Source organism: Lemur catta, chromosome 9, assembly GCF_020740605.2.
Source record: "Lemur catta isolate mLemCat1 chromosome 9, mLemCat1.pri, whole genome shotgun sequence".
Lineage (NCBI taxonomy): Eukaryota > Metazoa > Chordata > Mammalia > Primates > Lemuridae > Lemur > Lemur catta.
In genome coordinates, this window is record NC_059136.1 from 73,396,208 (window position 1) to 73,412,305 (window position 16,098).

At 40.0% G+C, this 16,098-nt stretch overlaps 1 protein-coding gene across 4 annotated transcripts in view; it reads left to right on the top strand.

Moving 5' to 3' along the window:
- The window catches only part of PAG1 (phosphoprotein membrane anchor with glycosphingolipid microdomains 1), a 135,892-nt gene that overhangs the window by 70,230 nt on the left and 49,564 nt on the right, over positions 1 to 16,098 (top strand). For all 4 annotated transcript variants that reach the window (XM_045561434.1, XM_045561435.1, XM_045561437.1 and 1 more), the window contains one exon: positions 12,765 to 12,857. The gene's annotated coding sequence lies outside the window, so the exon portion shown is untranslated. The remainder of the gene's footprint in view (positions 1 to 12,764; positions 12,858 to 16,098) is intronic.

Below are 16,098 nucleotides of genomic sequence, written 5' to 3' on the forward strand. Positions count from 1 at the left end.
AAACAAAAAAGACAGAAGGTATGTATCTTGTGTAGAATAGATCTAGGAGTTTTAGTTTGAGAATCAGAGGAATTTATGCAACTTAAACTACGATTAGCAGAGCCCATCAGCATGAGAATGGAGAAACAGTGCCAGGAGATGAGAGTCGTTGCAGAAATTAGTATCATCCCTAGAATTTCTCCTACTGAGAAGACCACCAAGGACTTAGCCCTAGTGATGTACAGATTGCAAATAAAGTAACAAAATCAGGGACAGAGATGTATCTGTGAAATGGGAGAGAAAACTCCTTACCCTTCTCTGCGTTAACCGTTCCCTTGTTCTCTCTGTTTTCCCTTCTGTTTGACCTTCCTTCATCCTCTTTTACACACACAGGTACACCCACGCACATCTGCCCACCCCTTTGATACAAATCTAACCTGAAAACAAAAAGTTAAAAGGAAGGGACCTCATACAAGGAAATGACGTCCAAATCAGTTAAGTACCTCCAAATTTTAAAGAAAAAAAGGATTTTCTGCCAAAATCATCATGTGAAAATGTTCATGGCCTACTTATTTTATCATCAAAAATGTGAATCGGGTAATATTAACATGACAGCTTGAAAAACAAGTGACAATAGCATTTCCAACATCAGCTTTTATATGCCTGGTGTCTTACAGTTGATGAACAGAACGCTTTCACACACATTGTCTCATTTGAGCCTTACACCCAGCCTTTGAGGGAGGTGATCCTCCATCTCTTTATGGAATGGGACACCAGTCCCAGAAATTGGCAAGTACCATGTCTCGTGACCCTTGCGCTGTCTTTTCTATGACACTCTGATGCCTGCCTGGCCTTGGCAGAATATACTTGGAACTCCATGGATTTGTCTCTCAGGCTAAACCTTTCAGACTTTATTTTCCAAAATCTTGTTCTGTCAGCTATCTTAACTTTGAAGAATTACAGAAGTTAGGAAAGTAAATTAATCCATGTTGTTGACTTATAAAGTAGTGTACTCATTTGAACAACAACAAGCTTGGTAAATAAAGAGATAGTGCCTTTTTTTTGAGGCTACCAACAATGGCTTACAAAATAAAAATGCAGAATTAAATTTCAGAAATAGTAATTATTTCCTCATTCGTGATACTAAATCTATAGTTTCATAAGCCATAAGCAATGGAGGGAAGACCACAGAAATGAGATTTTGATCTTAGCCAAGCTCTGAGGTATTTCCTGGTGCCTGGCCTAGAAATATTGGCTATACTTGTTCATAAGGAGTAGCTATTAATTATTTCACTAATTCATAGCATGCAATTCCTAATTCCTCTATCTGAAGGAAGAAAGCAGAGAAATTACTAAATATAGTACCTGCAAGTACAGTATGGAAATCGTTCACTGATTTGTTCACCTTCTAGAAGTTTCCAGACATAACATGGCACAACTGCAGCTCTTCCCCCCCCAGAGTCATCAAAGAGCTACAATGTACAGAAGGGAGTAGGAACATAAAGTAGTACCTAAGACAAATTGAGGGCCACAACAGCCCTCCACTGATAGTTCCCTGGCCTTGGATTTACAGGGATCATGGTCCTAGGCCGACACCCTCTCTCTTTGCAGCATCCCTTTCAGATAACATAAAGATCTGGTAAATAGCCAGGCGAGTCTCTGGTCGCTCATTCTGTTAAGTCTAAGGTTGGTTTTGCTACAACACACCTTTTTTATTTTTTCCCTCTATCTTGTATAGATTTTCTTACCTCTGCGACTTCTTTAATGACAATAGTTACCATGGCAACACCTGTTGATGGCAGACCAAAAAAAAAATTGTAATTCTGCAGCGAGGAAGCTGCCCGTGTATTTCTCGCTCCTGGCTCTCACGATTAGGTTCAAGGGGGGTTTTGTTTCTTCTTTCTAGTCTTGTGGGTGACACCAGTTTTATCCCTTTTGGCCAATTAATTGCGGAAACTGCTGTTTCAGTTTTACATGCTATGACGTAACCATGTTACCCTCTGGAGCATTTTTTGATTTCTTGTCCAGTGATTTTTACCAACTGTAATAGAAATTGTATCTTTGTCCCAGGGAGTTGAATATCTTTCAAACCTGTTTTTTCTTTCTCCTTTCCTTTCCTCCTCTACCCTTCCTTGATCAATTAGATGGGCTCATCACAGACAGCCAACCAGAGGGCCACAGTAGGAGAGTCCGGATTTCACGTCTTCCTTAAAATGCTCTTAGTCTGGGCATCAAAACAACTAATAAAATAAAGCTTGAGTTATAGATAATACCAATTAATTCTACAAACAGTCGGGTTGATGAAAATCAATAAATTGAAGAGACTTAAAAAATAACAATGTACTAAAGAACAGTCATGTATGATCAGTTGCTAGTCTGTTCTTATAGAAATGTAGCTATACCACAAATATTCCACGTTTAAACAAGCATTTTGGTGTCCCTGATCATGATGTGCCCGGCAGGAAAATCTTTAGATGAGGGTTTTTGTTTTGTTTTGTTTTGTTTAAAAAGCACCAGTCCTACAGCCAAATCATTTGATTAAGGTGAACAAGCCCCGGTAGCATATATTAAATGATTAAGCTGCCACCATAGAGCTGAAGGTAATGAAAAGTGGCCTGGGTTGTATTCATGGCTCAGTCCCTAAATAGCAGTGTGATCACAGCTGGGCCTCAGTTTCCTTATTGCTGAAATAGAGGTTGAGCCAAAATATTGTGGAGTTTGCTTTTAACTCTAAACATGTATTAATATAACTCTGAAATATGCACAAGTGCTGAACAGTAGAACAAAAGCATCATTATACAATAAGGGCTGAGAAAATGTAAACAGAACCAAGGCAGAATCCTAAGTGTGATTTTTGAGTGACTTTTCAAAGACAAGGCACAGCATGAATTAACCAAGAGGGGACTCAAAGAAAATAAGTGATCTAACATATCAATCTTAATATAATATGTCCCAGTAAAGCAAAAAAGTTCCCTGGGAATTTTGGTCAGTACAAATTCTTGTGGAGTCCTTTAAAAAATTTCCTCGCAATTAAAAAAGTTGTTGGAAGTGTTCTCATTAATTATGCTGCATGTGGTTTTTGGTCATTCGTCTTTCAAGCTGTTACTGAGAACAGGGTTTAAAAAGACAGATTCTGTCTTTGAAATTGTGTAGTGAAATTATGTGAAACTGCCTGTTATTTCAGTGTTCATTTGCATTTATATAATTAAGAAACAACTCCACTATAGCATCTGGGTTGATGTGTAAACCTTCTTGATATGGGATGTATAAAGGAATGAGCGCTGCCTTTCTTACCCTAACCTCTGTGTCTTTAAATCAAGACTGGAATATTAGGAAACTTGACCGTTTGTTCATGCACTGGCTCTGTGTTAGTTTCCTCGGGCTTCCATCACAAAGCACCATAAACCGAGTGGCTTGAACAACAGAAACGGCTTGTCTCAAAGTTTTGGAGACGAGAAGTCTGAGATCCAGGTGTTGGCAGGGCCATGCTCCCTCCAAACGCTCTAGGCAAGACTCTGTTCCAGGCTTCTCTCCTAGCTGCCTGTGGTTCCTTGGCTCATGGCAGCATAATGTCAGTTTTCACATGGGATTCTCCCTATGTGCATGTCTCTGTGTCCAAATTTCCTCTTTCTATAAGGGCACCAATCATACTGGGTCAGGGCCTGACCTACTCTACTATGAGCTCGTCTTAACTAATTACAATGTATCTGTGATGAGCCTATTTCCACATAAGGTCGCATTCTGTGGTGGGGGGGTTAAAACTTAAAGCTATGAATTTGGGAGTACGCAAATCAACCCAAACAGGCTCAGAAAGGTAGCACACAGGCGAGTGCTCTCAAACACACAGAGTACGATATTTTAAGCATGGCCACCCTGCAAAGATGGACTCAGACTGGAGTCCATCATGATACCTTTAGTTCTGCTGAACACACCCTGTTTTACCAATCACAATGTAACTAACATTCACGCTTATTAATAGTATTGTGAGACTCTCATTAGGGTGCATAAGCATACATTAGTTCATGCATTATTTCCCTTCCAATAAATCCGAACTTTGCCTGTGATACTCAGCATTATATCTTACTATTTCGGAATTTCTCTAAAGTTCCACTTAGATGAACTAGTAGTTATTTTCCATTAGAGAAATGATCAGAATGTCATACATATGACAGCGTCTCATAAGCCCAGCCCTAGGTCATGAGAGAGTGGTCACATGGTGTCCGTGGCACAGCTCTGGCACAGCTCTGGCGCAGCGTCTGCAGGCAGTGTGGACAGTCTAAGATTGAGGTGGCCAAATGTGTGTGTGCTCTCTCATTATGTAGATAGATATTCTCCCTATACACATACAGAGAGGGGACGCTGGATGTAGATATACAGTCTCTGTAGACATACACAGAGAGTGCAAGGAAGCAAAGGGGTACACTATGAAATTACTTTATCCCATATGGTCCGTTATAAAATGCCAACCTACCGCACCCGCCATTCACATGCAGCCATATGTACCCCTCTGAAACTCAGACGTTTCACTCGCAACAATCTTTCAAAATGTGGCAAGCTGCCAGGCAAAGGACCAGAGCTTAAATGCATCTTCTTCTGTGGCCCGCCCCCGCCTCGGGCAGAGCCTTTGCCTCAGGTCAACACGAACAGCACTGCCAGTTCTGCAGAACCCCGAGAATGGAGGGAGGGCCCTTTCTATCCTGAAATTACTCCGTGGCTGAGACTTCTAACAGCGCATTTCCCTGAATCTGGGGGATCTCAAAGGTATACCTGGGCAGGCTTCAGGCTAGTTACTAACCCCACACCTTCCTCAGCTTCCTGGGGAAGGGGAAGTCTTCCTTGCATGCCCCCTCCCTGCGTACACACCTGTTCACACAACTTCTGCTGGGAAAGCCCAGCCAGCAACCCTCCAACTCTACAACCTTTTGAGTGATCCCAAGATTAGATAAAACAGAAGCTATTTCTGATCAGGAAATGTCTGCGGCAGATCTGAGGCTCAGTGATAGACACAGGAGTGTTCCAGGTGGCTACCCAGTTAGGTGCCATCATGAGGCAGAGGCAGGATGGGGCATATGCAGGGAGGCAAAGACATGCCAAAGCTGCAGGCTCTGTTGATGACAGCTAAAGTCCCAGTGCAAGAGGAAGTGTCCCAAATGTGCAGCATGGAAGGGACCAGCATGATACTTGCTTTTTGTGCTTTTTATTCATTAGCAAGGACATACCATTGACAACTGAATAAAGAAAATAAATGAAAGAATATCCTCTTTGGTTTCCCTGGTTATTATCTCATGTTTACTTACATTGTGTAAAGGAGAATGTCTTTAAATATTTCTTTTACTACCAATTTATAAGCTAGTAATGAAAGGAGGCAATTTATATATTTTCTGCTCACTAAAGCAACACTTAAGCTCTGAAGCTAATCTTGCTTTATGTTCAGATGTCTGAGAGGCATGCTGTAGAACTTCCCTTAAATACATCAGATTTGTGTATTATAAACTATTCTTTGCCAACGAGAAAGATTTATTTTCCTCTTGAACACTTTGGTCATTTTGATTATCTCTCTGCTAATATTGAAGCTGCAAGAAATTGATATCCAAGCCACTCTTGGGATGCATGCTTAGAGATAAGCCTTATACTACATCATGTCATTTTAAGCCTCTTTTAAGGTAGCATACTTAAATAGAAGGTTTTTGCTAAGAAGATGTCATTTGTTAATAACTCAATATATGTATTATAACAGTATCTATTTTACCTGGGTCTGTATATTACAGATAGTATAAGGATACATGTTTAAGGATTTTTATCATCCCCTGTCTAGAATTCAAAAAAAATATGTTCTCCTTGGAAAGGAGATTACAGAATTTTCATTAAATCACACCATTGAAGAGGATTTTCAAAAGTCACTATTTTTCCAGTGCCATACAATCTTTTTGATGCCTAAAGAAATCTGATTTTTTTTTTTTTTTTTTTTTTTTTGGCCTTCAGCTTATCTTCCTAGTGACCTTTCTTGGGTACCTCTGTGAACTCTCCTTTCTTGCCTCTTCCATTTTTCTGTCCTCAGTACAGAAAAGCAAAACCAGAAAACGCTCTTCTCTTAATGGACTGTTGCTTTGCATACATCAGGGATTTCAGCTGTTCGAGTGTGTGAAAAATGAAGCGGGAGACATCAGATGGCATGAAGACTAGAACTGTTAACACAGTAAATACCAGGAAGGCTGAAAGTGTGAGCCAAAGCAGCTGGGGGGTGGAAGAGAGGAGAGGCACAGCTGGGAGAACCAGCAATGAAAAACGGCCAGAAAACATGCAGGAGCTTAGCAAGGCTCCAGAGAAGAGCAGCCCAGGAAAACCAGAATCCTAGGATGAGGAAGGCGGAAGCATTGTTACTTATGCTTTTGCAATATTGCACAGTGCATCAGAGCCCGTATATGCTGTCTCTTGCTACTTCTTTAATTGCTGTACCATTGAGCATATTTAATATAGTTTTCTTGCATGATTATTTTGAAGGACTCAATATTGAAATTTTAATGAAAGGAAAAGTCTGTGCTTTGAGGTTGATCTCTATTATATTGATAATTTATTAAACCCATCAAGGAATTCAGGTGGATTAATGAGAAATGGCATGCATTAGTGTATGGATTTCTTTTTTTTTTTTTTTTACTGAAAGTATATCAAATTGCTAACATTTATCACTTGGACAAATAGGAGGTGTGAATAATTAGCTGGATTAATAACTGGTTTGGTAGGTATATCCAGAGGGAACTGATTAATAAATTGCTGTCTTCCTGGAGAGAGGTTTTTGATATTTTAAGCTAATCCTGCCTAGTCAACATTAGGCCTCACTTGAGTAAAACTCTGTAAATGCTGGCCCAAAGTTGGGAGAGATGGCAAATGTAACAAATGATGGAAACAGAATTCAGGAACATCTTGACATTTAACACAGTGACCAACATCTAAGAAGCAGAAACAGCACAGGGATAAATGCAATCATCCCACACCCCCAACTAAATTGCAAAAGGACTTCAAGGAGAGATGACGTGAGAAATTTAGATTTCGTTTTAGTGAAGTATAACATGCATATACATCAACAGTGTAATGTGGCAGATAACAAAGCTTCTGTGATCTTCAGCTTTCTGAATAAAGTATAGCATATGGCCAACAGAAGAGAGAGTCCCTTTCTGATCTTTACTGATGAAGTGCAACTTCATCTGGAGAATTGCTTTTGAGCTGATCTTTTAGAAGAGAACATCCAGGAAACGAAAGTGCAGGCTCCAGTATGTCTCCTTCTGCCTCCCTGTTTTCTCACAATTCATTCCTCTTCCATGCATCATCATGCCCTCCCCAAATCTGAATTTGTTCTGGCTAACGCAGGAAATACTTAGGATGTCAAAGCCTACCCCACAGTCCAGTGGAGCATATCACTAATCATACTCTCTGTGTGCCTTGCCCACAGTAGGGTCTTGCTCAGTCCTGGCTGTATCTGTTTGCTGAACTTGAATCTCCCATGCTGAGATGGTATTTCCCAGTGCTGACCACTGGGGTCATTGCCATTGCATTCCAGTGGCCTTCATTGCCATCCAGATGTGTCTGGCATCCCAGGAATGACATCCCGGGAATAACTCACTCCTGAATCTTACAAGTTGCAGCTCTTTCTGTTGGTGTGTATACAGGTGTCTGGGACTGAATATCTACTTTGGGTACCATGGTCTATCTTGGTCTTGCCAGGTGGTCTTCTTGAGAATTGTGGCTCTTACCCTGAGTCACTGCCCACTGGCCTGATTCTGTTGCTGTGACTAGACCTCCAGGGTGGTAATAGACTACCTGACTTCACTAGCCTGTTACTCTCTACTAATAACTTTGCCTCCTTATGATAGCTGGGCCTGAAAATTTCCCCCATCACACCATGAAAACGCAGATAAGGACTGTTTCCTACATCAGATCCAGGATATCTTGTCCATTGGATGATGTGCTTGGTTGCTGGCCTGCCCTCCTAGGTTGGGCTTTGTAGCTGGAGCAGGCTCTCAGCCTACTCTACTCTTGTGAGCAGACCTGGCCAGGGCCCTGCTGTCTTCTCCTTACAGTCTTTGTGTTTCTTTGAGTTATGGCAGGTGGTACTTAAAACTCTGTTCTTTCAAATAGAGAAGCAGATGCTACAGACCGGGGGAAGAGGAACTTCTTTAGATGGGTTTCTTCAAGCATTTGAAGGATTGCCATGTAGGAGAACTATTGGACTTGTTCTGCATGGCCCTAGAAGTTAGAACCAAGACTCAAACTAGGTTGAAGCCACTAAGCCAGTGGAATACAGAAGAACTTTCCTTACTCCTAGCTCAAGTTTAATAGCACTTCCCAGAGACAGAAAAGGATTCCTTGGGCTGGAGGAAGCCCTTCATTATGGAAGGGAAGCCAGCACAGCTAGATTAGCAGGTCTAAGTTTTGTTTATTGGTTTGTTTCCATTGCAACATGAATAATGGATAGTATTGGCTTGGATGGCATTCGCATGTGTGAAATACTGCTGTGGCGATATGCCAGTCATGTCCGACCTGTAATCCTACTCTATTCTCCATCTTCAGGAACTGTGAGTGAAAGCAGCTTTATTATAGCAATATCATGAGTCTGCTCTGATTCTGTAAAATTAATTCAATCAGTGAACAAATATTGAGTGATTACTGTATTCTAGGCACTGTGATGCATTCAGTGCACAGTACTTTGAACTGTTCTGTTTAATCAAGTCCTTTTGACAGTGCAACTATAGACTGGATGTCATGGACATTGTAGAAGGGATTCACGTATCAAGTGGGGTTGATTTATAGATGATCTTTTAAGTTTCTTTTCAATTTGAGAATCTGTAATTGAGCTTCATGATTCTAGTCTCATACTGAGTAGATATCTTGCCTCCAGGTATAGTTTTTAAAAGTCAAACATGAATTTGGAATAGGATTGCTCAAGTCTATTCTACCAAATCCCTGTGATTATCTACCCAGGTAGCAGGGAAGTACACTCTCGACATCACCCTTACTTCCCCAGAGGAAGCTCTTAGGGCATAGCCTTGAGCAAACACTCCCAGTTCTCCTTAGACCTCTCCTCTGCAATGCCAGCCAGCGGGGACTTGGCCCAGGCCATCTGTCAGGTGCATATCTGAGCCCTCAGGGTCCCAGTGTCCCAGAAATTGAACTCTCTTTCAGTTCCTCCAAGTGGCTTTAGCCAGAACAAGCCTTCGGGTTAATTTGGCATCATGAACTCCTGGAGTTCACCTGTTTGGACCTTCTTATGAATGTCATCATCAGTGTTACGAACCTGAAATCACTCCTCCTGAAAGCTGTCAGTGAAATTGGTATAGAAGAAACAGTGCTGAGGTTGGCATTCCACTGACTTAGTATATGCAGGTGGGGAGAGTGGTCATACTTGACTAGAGTGCTGGTTTCAGAAGTCTGAAACTGCCATTCAGTAGAAAAAGAAATCAGTGTTGAAAGCTCAAGGTTTCTGTTCGATCTGGTCGATAACTGTTTGCAGTGATTCACCGCTGTCCACACTTAGAGATAGGAAGGTGAAAGGGGACCTGAAGGAGCATTTGGTGCATGCAGAATTATACTCAGGTTGCCTCAGTTGGGATGTGATAGTTTGCAGTGGAGCTGGGAGGTCTGTTTAGTGCAGCAATTCCAGGGATTTTGATTAAAATTACACTTGGGTTTGCCATATTTCTTTAAGATTGATTTGGAGAATGACTGATGTTATAATTTTATGTGTGTGTGCATGCCACATCCCTTCCCTTGGAATATTGTTTTTGGTAAGAGCTTTATTTAGATGCAATCCACATAGCGTACAATTCACCCATTTAAAGTATACAATTTAATGATCTTTAGTATATTTACATAGTTGTGCAACCATCAATTTTAGACCCATTTTCATCACTCCTTTTTCCTCATCCCTAAACAACCACAAATCTACTTTTTGTCCCTATGTATTTGCCCATTTTGGACATTTCTTATAAATGGGATCATACAATATGTGGGGTTTTTTGTGACTGGCTTCTTTCATTTAGGATGTTTTGAAGGTTCAGCCATGTTGTAACATGTATTAGTATTTTATTCCATTTTATGGCTGAAAAATATTCTTTTGTATGGATATACCACATTTTGTTTATCCATTCACTAGCTGAGGAACATTTGGGTTGTTTCCACTCTTTGGCTTTTATGAATGTTACTTCTATGAACATCTATTTACAAGTTTTTGAGTGGACATACGTTTTCATTTCTCTTGATACATACCTAGGAGTAGAATTGCTGGGTTAACTGGTAACTCTATGTTGAATATTTTGAGGAACTTCCAGACTCTTTCAAAGTGGCTGCATCACTTTTATTCCTATCAGCAGGGTATGAGGGTTCTGATTTCTCTACTTCCTCATGAACACTTGTTATTGTCTTAGACATTTTTATTATCGTCATCCTAGTGGGTGTGAAGTGATATCTCATTGTGGTTTGATTTGCACATCCTTGATGACTAATGATGTTGATTTTTTCATGTGCTTATTGGCCATTTACATATCTTTTTGGAGAAATGTCTATTCACATCCTTTGCCTGTTTTGGGTTGGTTTATATATCTTTTTATCATTGAGTTATAAGAGTTCATTATATATTTTAGATACAATTTACACATATTTTTCCCCATTCTTTGTGTTGTCTTTTGACTCTCTTGATAGTGTCCTTTAAAGGACAGATATTTTTATTTTGATAAAGTTCAGTTTATTTTTTCTTTTGTTGCTTGTGCTCTTGGTATCATATCTAAAGTACTACTGTCAAATCTGAGCTCATGAAGATTTAGTCCTATGTTTTCTTCTAAGAGTTTTGTAGTGTTAGCTCTTACATTTAGGTATTTGATCCATTTCAGTTAACTTTTTTATATAGTCTGAGTCAAAGATCTAACTTCATCCTTTTGTATATAGCTCTCTAGTCCCAGAACCATTTGTTGAAAATTTCCTTTCTTTCCCCATTAACTAGCCTTGGCACCCTTGTCAAAAAAATCAATTTACCGTATAATTGAAGGAGTATAAATATAGGTTTATTTCTGGGTGTTAAAGTTCAACCTGTTGATCTATATGTCTGTCCTTATGACAGTACCACATTGTCTTGATTACTTTGCTTCATTGGAATACTTTTAATTCATGAAATGTATATTCTGAAAATATAAAACTATGTACCACTCTTATTAAATTAACTGTCAAATCGTGTATCCAATTTTCAAATCAGGCTCTTTACTCATATCTAGTAATAGAGCACATCCAAACATATTTCTAGTATACATTAATAGGATTTGGCGTTTAAGAAAAATGTTTATTCTTTTCATTATTTTTTTTACTGCAGCAATTTGATTTAGATAATCAAATTTTGCTGGTATTTGTAATTCAGGAGAGTTCTTTGGGATCAACCATGATGACACGGAGAAGTGGAGAGGTTTACAGTGGGAATCCACATCTAAATATACCTTTATGGCAGGGGTTCAGAAGGAGGTTTGCTTTGAAATCTAATGAAAGAGTGAAACGCTGGCTTGAGAACTCAGTTGTCTGTAAATCTCTGCACCCAGTGAAGCCCGGTCCTCCTAGTTTGCATGATTGACAGTGGAAAGAACTGGAGTCAGGTTAGAGGAAGACAGCCCACCATTGTGTGTCTTATTCTAATCTTTTTAGACTTATTAAAAGAAAATAATAATGTAGCTGAATGCAGTGACAAACAAAAGGCAGCATTTCTCACTTGATAACTGTCAGGGAAACAATGGATATACCGCAAGATAATATAAATATTCTGCCGATTCTGCTGTGGAAGAAAGCAACACGCAGTCTAAGATGATAAGATGTGGTCCTAACAAAAGAATGTCAGTAGATGCAAATCTAGAAGGTTCGTGTTCTACTCAGTTTGTTATACTGAAAATCAGGAATTGTGTCTCAGTCAGTTAAAATAACTGAGAGGTTCTGAATCTTAGTCAACAGCCAGGATATTCTCCTTCGAATGTAAACACGATCATTCATTCATTCACTCCATCCGTCTTCCCCCTCCCTCTCACACTGTACCTGTCATGGTGTCTTATGTAAAGTAAATGTTCAGTACAGGAGATACTTATTCTAGGCTGGGAAGAGAACTAGAGAGGAAGCTAGAGGCTTCCTCTAGCTGGAGGAAGGGCTGGGCACCAGTAGTAGAGCAGGACCGCAGATGGGATTGGGGCGCCAACAGATCAGGAGCCCGGGCGAGGGAGGTCATCCCTGTAGTCTCGCCATTTCTGCGCATCTTCCCCATTTCAACAGCAGAATGTGTGAAGGGCTGACCTGGGATTAGATCTGCGTGTCATTCAGGTCACACTCTTCACACTGCACAAAATCTCCTTGTAATAAGAAATTTGCAGAACTGAACCACAGTCACCTTACCAAAAACCATAAATGCTCATTTCAGACAAATCACTTGTTTTATTCCAAATTCAGATAAGTTATTTGAATTTTAACATCACTACAATAACACAGAGATTTATTTGGTATAAACCAAGAAGAATATGGAAAGAGCCAATAAATTGATTTGTATTTGATTTGATCAGACACTGACTTAGATGTCGTTTTAGCAAAAATTTTTTATTCACTGCTATTTGCAGTTTTGCCTCTACTTTGCAATTTGCTTTGTTCAGGAAGAAATATAAGGCTCGAGGTTTGGCATAAATACACTAGCATTTTTACATTGAACTGGATAAATATCTTTCACAGTCTATATCCATCTGTCTTTTTTTTCTAACTTTCTTTCTCTTTGATTATAGGCCAAGAAAGAAGAGAGAACTCTCACCACCACATTGCAAAGGGAATACATTGCCAGAATTTGGAATACTTTTTTGGACAAACATTTCTCCAGGGTAAATATTACCATTGTACTAATAAGGGGCCACAGCATTAGAATTTTTTGAATTGCCATGGTACGGCACAAAGGTTTCATTGTTTAGTCTAATACAGACCTAGAGTGATACGAGAGAAAGAGGGAGAGGGAGAGAGAGAAGAAAGCAGAGCTGTTGGGCTATCCTGCAGCCTCTTCTAAATGTGTTACCAGGAGAATGCTGTCAGAATCTGGGCGCTCACTGAGCTGTACTAAAAATGTGTGGGAAAAAGGGAGAAAAGGGGAAGCTGGACTTTTTTCTTCGTGTTACAAATACTCATGAAAACAAAAGCCAGTGTGGTTCAATTATAAAAATAGCACTTTAACCTTTATAAGGAAAAAAATTGGGTAATTTCCTTTAGAGGTTACAATAAAATATATGCTGTATTCATGTCACAAGAAGGGAAAACCTGAATTAAATTTTATAGCAGCTAAGATAAGTATGGAAGATTTTAAGAAAGTCCGTGTTCTATGAAAATGCCTACTAAGTAAGCCTTTTGTTGGTTTGTGAGAAATGCTTCATGAAGTTTTTGTTTGGTAAAATCATATCCGTAATGCTTTTTGTGGGGAGGGGGCTGTGTGAATGAGAGAGAGAGAGAACACGCACAGGGAAATCTGTCAGCATCATACTATACATTTCTGAGGAGTAACTGTAGGTGCTTTCTTTATGAATCATGAGCTTAGTGGAAATGAAGGCTTAACAGAAGCAGCTGAATTCGCAGTCAGCTTTGGCATTCATGAATCAGCTGCCAATATTTTAACACAAATTGCTGTGTCATTTCTATGAAGTTTCCCTGTTGCTGCTCAGTCTGTAGCTAAAAGCTGTTTCATTTTATCTGATGAAATGCCTGCTGAAATTTTACCTGAAAAAATGCCTCCTTCCTCCCTTCCTTTTAAAGACATGTGTGCACCCACACAGAGAGAAATGCAAAAATATATGATCCAATTTAAAAGAAAATATACTTGTCAACTTTGTCTGTTGAGAAGTTGATACTATATAGTTGACACTACTTAGCCTGTAGTTTCTAGAAGGCAATTTCAGATTGGCAAGAAAGAGGAGAGAGTCATGCTTTCCTCCTCATTCCTCATCCTGGTCATTTTCTTCTGAAGGGGTCGAGGTTGGGGGAATGTAGGCTGTACGTTAGAGGAGAATTTTGTGATACTATTCATTCTCTGTTCTGACAGAGAGGACATTGTTTGTTCACTGTAATAGGCTTGGCAGGAATCTGTGCTGTGCATACAGAATAGGAAAATAGCAGAGCAATGGGAAATTGCAAAATTCTAAGCACTACATCAGCTTAGAGATTTTTTTAAAAGTATGTTTTAATAGCATCTCATTATTGTAGATGCAAGTCATAATTTGGGAAAATAGTTTTCCTTTCAGTGATCGTTTTCTTCACATTGCATCATGCATGTATTACATGAAAAAAGGTCTTTAAGATAGCAGTGTGTCTAAATACTGTAGTAACAAGAATTAAAATCAGGGAAGTTTAGAAATACTTGATGAACACACCAGACCTGCTTTGGTATTGCTCCTTGTGCATTAGCACTCACATCAGTGTAGATGAAATTAACCTGTGCACGTCATCTGGTGATTCACGGAAGCAAATGTGTGTTGCCTAAGATAAGATTAAAAAGATACATTTAAAGATGTGCTTTGAGGTAAGAGGTACACTGCTTGGGAGAAAGTGAAAGGGAGCCATGTCCCAAATGGTCAAAACTTAAAGGTTCAAATCAAAGGTTCAATCAGAGCAACGTGCAAACCCTGGATTGAAAACTGAACTGGTCGTGACTGAGGTCCTGTGTTTCTCTGTATTCCCACATCTCCCTGAACACAGGGACTGGGCAATATGATGGTCTCTGATAGCCCCAGGTGTCTGGGGACTCCGTGTGTGTGCGTATGTGCAGGTGTGTTCCTTACTAGAGCAGAAAACGATATTGCCAGGCTGCAGTCTGCTGTGTTTGCAGACTGCGCCGTGAGCTAGCCAACAGGAGAGACAGCAGGTGTGCAGGGGCCACTGCCAACTCCAAGTTTAAGGGCCCTCATCCTTCAGCTCAGAGAGAGACTCATTGTTACTCCCCAAATTTGGCTTATATGTGTAAGAACAATTCCCTGGACATTTTTACAAAAACTACATAATATAAATTATGAGGGTTCTAAAATTATAGTTGTGATAGTGTCAGCATACAGTAGGTCATTAGATGATTGCAAATCCCCTCGGCTTTTTATGCAACCTATGTAAGGATTAGTTTTATATAACAAAAGCAGATCCTTTACCACTTACCGTGTGATTCACACATATTATCTGTTTCATTGTTTTTAAATTTCTTAGTCTTTTAAAAAATATTTGTTTGACAATCTTTTTAAAGATGTATTTGTTTATTTCTTCCCCTCCTTCCTCTTCCCCTATATCCGTATATCTTTTTTAAAAATACATACAAATACATTCAGATGATGATAGTTTCAAGTACATAAAAAAGAAACCAAAAAAAAATTAATCAAGGCTTTACCAAACTCTTTCTCTTTATTGTTTCTATCTATTTACTACATTTTTTGGTTGGTTTTTAAAGTAGTTTTTATGTGATTGTTTTTCGCAGCTGAGTTAAGGGTTACTGAGGGAGGTAAAACCCAGGCAGAGGCGGGGCAGCCTCTCCTGCCCCTGCCAGGAGCTCCTGGGAGGTGGAAGTGCTGCCTGTGCCCGCAGGGCTGGTGGCCCCTGGAAGGCACCGCCCCATACAGGGTAATTGCTGGCCCATCTGTGACAGCCGCACCTCCTGTCCTGCCTACTTGTTCCCATTCTGCCCAAATCCCCGGTAACCACTGTACTGGAGGCCTGATCATCAGCAGGTGCCCCTGACAGCCGGCTGTCCATAACATGCGACCACAGGTAGCCGGAAAGCGGTGGGAGCCCGCAGGCAGGTGCGTCAGCGTGTACATTGTATCCTTGTAACGGGCCGGACTGTCTTAAAGTAAGGCGGGTAAGCGCCTTGTTTTCGCCAATGCTATTTGTCTTCATCCATTATGAAAGGATATGTTCATCCGTCAGGGGAAATTGGATAGAAATTGGGGGAAATAAAATGACACTATTTTATTTAACAATTACATTGTACCTACTGTGAGGCAAGCACTGTTCTAAGCACTTTGCAAATATCAAACTTTAATCCTCCTGACCACCCTCCCACTCTTGTTAGTATCCCCATTTTACTGAAAGGGAAACTCACTC